Source organism: Elgaria multicarinata, chromosome 15 (assembly GCF_023053635.1).
Source record: "Elgaria multicarinata webbii isolate HBS135686 ecotype San Diego chromosome 15, rElgMul1.1.pri, whole genome shotgun sequence".
Taxonomy (NCBI): Eukaryota; Metazoa; Chordata; class Lepidosauria; order Squamata; family Anguidae; genus Elgaria; species Elgaria multicarinata.
In genome coordinates this window covers 3042211-3048558 of record NC_086185.1, presented here as the reverse complement: position 1 = coordinate 3048558, position 6348 = coordinate 3042211, and positions in this window count along the sequence as shown.

Here is a 6348-nt window from a genome sequence, read left to right as displayed (position 1 = left end):
TCCCTGGTAGCCACACACCACAATTCCGATGATGGGGGAACCCAGAGAAGGACCTCTGACAGGGATTTCAGACTATAGGCAAGTGTATGTTGGGAGAGGCAATCTTTCAAGTACCATACCCCCAAGCTGTGAAGGGCTTTGAAGGTCAAGACCAGCACTCTGAATTGGGCCTATAAATGGGCTAAGTGTGACTGGCCAAATACCATCAGTCATAAGTGCCCCATTTCCCCTCCCCAACAAATACACCAATATACGGAGTGGACTCAGGAACCACAAGTATGGATACAGAGGGAATACTGAAGGTGGGGAGATGATACTGGGCAGCTGGAGGGGCTGAGTAGTGATGGGACAAGCTATCTCTCTTCACCCCCTTAACCTAAGAGAATTCATTTATAGCAAGCTAGTGAAGAGACACAACTTTACGGGGGGTTAGAAGTAGCCTTTTGTTTGATACAGTGCAGCCTCCAAGCAACTTACTGGCTGCCAGAGTTGAACCTTTTGTGCCCACCCTGCCTGGGTGTAGGAATGCCAGCTGGACCCCTCGGCATGGACCCTGCCATAGTGCACCTTCTAAGGGTGGGGTCTGTCCACTCCATTCCCCTAGGGAGGGCTGCCCCACAACAAGGGGGAGGGGCAGGCATCTAACTCTGTCCCTTGACTGCCTGATCTCCCCAGCTTCAAACGGTATTAGCTGCAAAGCTATGCACTGGTGGGTAGGGAAGCCTGCCCCAGTGACTGAAAATGTTACAGCAAGCTTCAAGCACCGGAATACTTTTATTTTATTTATTTATTTATTTCATTTCTATACTGCCCAATAGCCGGAGCTCTCTGGGCAGTTCACAAAAATTAAAAACATTCAAAGTATAAAACAACAGTATAAAACCATAATATAAAATACAATATAAAAGCTCAACCAGATAAAAACAGCAGCAATGCAAAATTACAAATTTAAAACTTCAAGTTAAAAATTATTTATAGACTGTTAAAATGCTGGGAGAATAAAAAGGTCTTCACCTGGCGTCTAAAAGAATATAATGTAGGTACCAAGCGAACCTCCTTAGGGAGCTCATTCCACAGCCGGGGTGCCACAGCAAAGAAGGCCCTCCTCCTGGTAGCCACCTGCCTCACTTCCTTTGGCAGGGGCTCGTGGAGAAGGACCCCTGAGGATGATCTTGGGTCCGGGCAGGTACATATGGGAGGAGCAGGGCCGGCGCTGCCGTAGAGGCAGCTCAGGCGGCAGCCTAGGGCGCCAAGCAAAGGAGGGCGCCGAACGAAGCCACTCCCCCCCCAACCCCAGCTTCTTGGCTTTGAAGCCAGCGCCCAGCCAGAAGCCGCTCCTGGCTTCGAAGCCAGGATGCTGGGGTTGGGGGGGGCAGCTTCAGAACAGCGCGCCTGCCTAGGGCACAAAATAGTCTGGCACCGGCCCTGGGGAGGAGGCGTTCCTTCTGATAGCCTGGCCCCAAGCCGTTTAGGGCTTTAAATGTTAATATCAGCACTTTGAATCGGGCCCGGACCTGGACTGGCAGCCAATGAAGCTAGAAAAGGACTGGCATGATGTGGTCTTGCATTATTAAAGTGAGATTAAAGCATTTTAAAAAAGAAAATAGCCCCAAGGTGCACACCCAGAGGATCCCCTTATATGCACACCAAGTTTCAGGTGCCGAGGTTGCAGAGTCTCAGAACCATGGTAATGACTGACAGACAGATGGGCAGACATCAAAACTGGCTTCCTAACCCAGCATGCACTCACCCCGTGGGGCCCCCATACATAAGTGTTGGGCTGTGTTAGGTGTGGTGGGTCACACTCAGAAATAGTGTAGGCCTCTTCTGATCTTGCAGATTAGCAGAAGGGGGGCTTTTAAGTGTTCTCCCTCTACCACCTCCTCCACCAGTACCCTAAACGTTCTACCTCTGCTGTCCCTCTGCCCCAAACCTGCCTTTGGCCAGAGGGAAAGTCCCAGGTGTGCCTTCTTTGCTTGATTCTTTTAACAGGCCTCTGCTTAATGCGTGCAACAATTTCTCCAGACGTGGCCATCAGCTTTCTCAATCCTTTCAAAGGTCTCTGGCAGACTTCCCAGAAAAGCAAGACAGGGGTCATTGAAACCGGTTGCCAGGAAGGCGGATGGATAATGCTCATTCCAGCTATTTCTTCGGGATCCTACTTCTCCATCTATGTATGAAATAAAACATGCCAGAAAGTTTATCTCTTTAAAGACAAGGAATCACCAGAAGAGAGAGAGAGAGGGTTCATCTACACCAAGCAGGATATTCCACTATGAAAGTGGTATCAAAGTGGTATATAAAAGGCAGGAGCCACACTACTGCTTTATAGCGGTATTGAAGTGCCCTGACAACTCCTAGGGGCCATTGACACATACCATACCATGTTCATAGCGTTATATCCTGCTTGGTGTAGATGTGTCATGGGCCCCAACAGTTGTTAGTACACTTCAGTACCACTATAAAGCAGTAGTGTAGATCCTGCCAGGGAGACTGAATACCAGAGAGATTTTCAGTGGTTCACAAACCATCTGAATGGGGACCTCAGAGTCAGGTTATGCTAAAAGTAACTCATTACACAGTATGTGTCCATCTAGCCAATTGATTTTGCCTTAGTAGCTATTCTGCTACTAGTATGGTCCCCTCTCGAATTGGGTCCATACCCACCCTGTAATGTAGATGTCTTTGAGCACAAAAAACCCACCAAAAACACCATGAAGAGCCAAACCCACTCCAATTCCAATGTCATCTGCAGAGGGCTACAACACGTATTTCCTGCCCAGGCTTTGGAAGATAGGTGGGTAATAACTTACAACCACCTCCTCCAACTTCGTGGCCTCCACATGGCTATACGGGATGGATTATGGGAGTTGTAGCCCAATGCATCTGGAAGGCACCAAGCCGAGGAAGGCTTACTTAGGGTGATGAAACTGAAGCCAATGAGCAGCCATCCCAAAATATGTGATAGTCAGCCAAAGAAAGCTCCCATTTTATTATCACTCGCCACCGCCATGATCAGTTGGCTGCAACAACATCCTGATCTCATTCATATGCTAGACATAGACTATTCATACCCATTCCTTCATTTAAAAAAAAAGGAAGGAAGGAAGGAAGGAAGAAAAAGATTTGCGGAGGCTTGCATTTCTGCAAAAGGCATTAGTGAATATCATTACAGACCTCACTGGAGATGAGATAGCAATTGAGTGGTAATCACTGCAAAATGTATCTGAGTTGGTGTGTGTGTGTGTGTGTGTGTGTGTGTGTGTGTGTGTGTGTGTGTGTTTATTGTAGAAAATAAGGACCCCACACTAGGAGGAGGCCATTTCGGGTTGCCTGGAAATATTTTGTGATTAAAAGAGACCAAAGACAAGCAACGTTAAGAGAGTCTTTTACACTCTCCCTGGATTTGCATGCACTTGTGAATGGCTGGAACATCTCCCAGGGTGGCCGTGTGTCCTCCTTGACATAGCACCTTCCTCTATTTGAAGGACTGCCCTGTTCAATTCCGGTTTAAAGATAAAGAACCATAAAAACTGTGGCCCATTGACAGTAACAGTTTTTGTGAACCGCCCAGTGAGCTTCAGCTATTGGGCGGTATAAAAATGCAATAAATAAATAGCAACACCTGGATAGCTGGTTGAACATGCAGCTACCCAAGTCACCTGGACACCATCTTCTGCACTATGGTGAGATTCACGGCATTTCAATTTAAAAGATGATAAACATTTCTAAACTAGCATATGCAAATTTGCTCCAATTTCTGTCCTCCATTTTGGGTGATACATTTCCTCTTTGGGGTAATTCCAAAATGTCCACCTTCTCCTTTCCACCCCCTTAAACTGGAGTGAGGGAAGCCATCTTGATCTCAGCGTTCTTCATTTATTGTACAGAATTTGTCAAATGCAAACACAAAAAACAATTAAAAGGGTTTAAAAAAAAAACCCCAAAAAAAACTATCCAGTGCGGCAGGATTCGTAAAATGTATTTTATTATTGGAAGCCGCCTTGTGAGGGTTTCTGCCCTGAAAGGCAGCCAAGAGATGTTTTAAATGAATAAATAAAATGAAAAATAAAATAATAAAAATATAGTGTCACATGATGTTAACTAACCATTTTATTTTAATTTATTTGGAGGATTTCTCTTCTGGACAGGCCTGTCTCCTTGGAGTGGCATGGCTGGAACGGCAACTCCACAATGTAAGCCTTCTTTCCTCAAGACTTTCCCCCCTCTGTGTTTTTATAAAACAGCCAAGGGAATCCAAAAGAGTGAAACACTAATACTGAGTGTGTCCCACTTTGCAAGGAAATATAAGTGCTGTTAGAGGAAATTATGAGACTTGGCAAGCCGCACGGAGACAGATAAAATGGCAGAAAGACTGTGCATGAGTGTGTGTGTGTGTGTGTGTGTGTGTGTGTGTGTGTGCATGTGTTTGTGTGTCGAAGTCTGTCTTAAATATACCATCTGCAATTTGAAACGCATGTCGGTTTCTCAATAGGAGTCCCACCCAAGGAGGGCTGACGCGATGGCACCTTTGCGGGATCAATGGTCCAGTTGTGTGCATTCTTTCCTAAACCACAGTTTAATTTTACATTGGCCTTACACTGAGCTCTTTCTCAGGCAGTAGGGTTGAGTCAACTAGTGTTTAACATCAGGCTCATCTTAACATTTACATTACTAAACCGTGGATTAAATCATGTGTTACGCATTACATAAGATTTACTTTCTTGTTTACACAGTGGTGAGTGTGTGTGGGGGGGTATTACATGAAATTGGGGGAGGGAGGGGAAATCAGTATAGACTGCAGTAGGTTTTTGGGTTTGGTTTTTGTTTTTAGAATTAAAGAATATTGTAAAGATATATATATGTGTGTGTCTCAAGATTTTCATTAAGCACGTAGGAAGCTGTGTGTTCAGATCATTGCCCCTTGGCCTCATCTTCTCATACAGCTTTGATTGATCTGGGGGGTCTCCTCTCCGGTTTGATGTCCACGCATTACTTGCTCCATTCCCAGTAGCAGTATGACTCCCTTGTCAACCCACATGGTTTTTCAGTTCCAACGCAACCATTTCCACACCTCTCCCTCCCTTCCAGGAGCCATTCCCAAAAGTGCACTGAAGGAGGAAACGTCTGTGTGGTCTAAGGAGTCCAGAGGATGACTTTTGCCACCAGAAGATTCATGTTCTCCAGAATGAGGTCAATCTCAAATCTCGCCACAGGGGGGCACATCCAGAAGAAATGCTCACCCTGTGAAAATGACAGGTAAAAGTCACACCATGGCAGACTTAACTTGTCATGGGGATCTAGCTTCAGGTAGAACAGAATGGGAGGTGTTTGGTGTTCGGTTTTTTAATTATTTTTATGGACATCTCACAGCACCAGATCAAGTCATTTTGATGCCCTAATACAAACATTAGAACCTTACATTACTTTAACATTACTTTGAGCTGAATATTGGGGGAATAGAACTCTGGCTTCATAGGAAGTGGCCCTCAAGTGCATTGTTTACATGGACTGAAAGAAGCGGTCCAGGATTTCAGGCTGGGTTTCAATATCTGGTGTCGCTGGGGATGGACCTATAATCTGTTGCATGCAAATCAGATGAGCTAGCACTGAGCTGCAAACATCCCTCATCTCTATTTAATTTATTTTAGACGTTAAAACAACAACAACAACTCACCTGTAAGTATATAAATATTTTTCTGCAAGCTGCTTCACAAATGAAGAGAGTGAGACAAGAAATTGACAGGGCGGGGGTGGGGGGCAGGGAAGGGAATAAAATCTTGTCCCAGTGAATCTTCACAAATAAAAGGCCATGCTCTGTTAAGAGAAATCACTGGCCCTGAAGATAGCGTGAATACAGCCTCATGGCTATATTATGCACGCAAGTACTGACTTCATCCAACCAGCCTACCATTTCACACATTACGCAGAAGCAAACCTGGGTTTGCTACTGAATGCATTCCACATGCATTTGAGGCCTGCTGCCAGTCCTAACTCTCTGAAGGATGTACAAGAGTATTCAAACACCTGTTCATCAATAGGGTGACCCTATGAAAAGGAGGACAGGGCTCCTGTATCTTTAACAGTTGTACTGAAAAGGAAATTTCAGCAGGTGTCATTTGTATATATGGGGAACGTGGTGAAATTTCCTCTTCATCACAACAGTTAAAGGTGCAGGTGCCCTGCCCTCTTTTAAATCTGGTCACTCTAGTATAGCTCCTGCACCTTTAACTATTGTGATGAAGAGGGAATTTCACCAAGTTCCCCATATATACAAATGACACCTGCTGAAACTCCTTTTTCTATGCAACTGTTAAAGATATAGGAGCCCTGTCCTCCTTTTCATAG